At 42.4% G+C, this 992-nt stretch overlaps 1 protein-coding gene across 3 annotated transcripts in view; it reads left to right on the top strand.

Moving 5' to 3' along the window:
• RCBTB1 (RCC1 and BTB domain containing protein 1) overlaps positions 1-992 on the top strand; it is a 36915-nt gene that overhangs the window by 17923 nt on the left and 18000 nt on the right. The window lies entirely within an intron of this gene.

The following is a 992-nucleotide window of genomic DNA, read 5'->3' as shown; positions in this document are numbered from 1 at the left end:
CCACCCAGCAGGTCATTTCCTAGGCTGTAGGTGTGTTGGACATTTTTCCTCCCTAGATGCAGCACTTTGCATTTCTCCTTGTTGAACTGCATTCAATTGTGGTGCTTCCGTGTATTGCTGTTTTCACATTAAAACTGGCTGCGCAGTTAAGTGTAAGGTGAGTTTTGGTAGTTTTTTTCTGATCTAGCCATTCCCCTCCCCCCGATCTTAATATTCAGATTGTACTAAACCCCACATGAGTCATGAAATTTGTCTTGAAAATCAGTGTATGCTGCAAGTGCTGTAGTAGACTTTGTGAGGAGAGCACCCATAGAAATTAATTGGTTAGTTTTGTGCAGAACCCTTTTCCCCATATATAGACCCCCACTCTTTCTTACGCCTTCTGTTGGTAGATGTAATATATATAATCCAGGCATCTGTTCCTGCCCAGAGCAGGGGGTCGGACCTGATGATGTGTTTAAGTCCCTTCTGGTCCTAAGTACTATGATATTATGATACTGTGATAATAGGTGGGCTGGTAGGAGCATCATTGTCTTTCCTAACTCAGAGCATGGAGATGTCAGGAAAGGAGAACTGGTAGCCGAGTAGTAATGACCTATTCCTAGGAAGCCACCTTGTACACTTTCATTTTCTCATTGTCTCCTATTCCCCACGAATGTCAAGTACACCTACACTTAAAACTGTGAAAATCAAGAAAATAGGGTATAGGGTATACTGTCTGTGCAGCCTTAACTCTGACTTTGGTGCTCCAACTTGCTATTAAGTTTCATAATATTCTCCTCCTGGATATGGAGCATGGTATGCTACAGACACATCACATGTGCAGAGTTGGAGAAATTGATATCATTTCTTCTCCAAGATAGAAGTTGCTGTTTACTGTGTGAACATAGTGAGCTGTGCCTGGCCTATGTTTGACTAGTCTATAGAAACCTCTTCAGATGGCGACAGTCCTTATCTTAAGGACTAGCCAATTGCCCATCAAGAATGACAGG

Source organism: Crocodylus porosus, unplaced genomic scaffold (genome assembly GCF_001723895.1).
Source record: "Crocodylus porosus isolate Cpor-Errol unplaced genomic scaffold, CroPor_comp1, whole genome shotgun sequence".
Lineage (NCBI taxonomy): Eukaryota > Metazoa > Chordata > Crocodylia > Crocodylidae > Crocodylus > Crocodylus porosus.
This window is presented reverse-complemented; position numbering and strand designations above follow the sequence as displayed.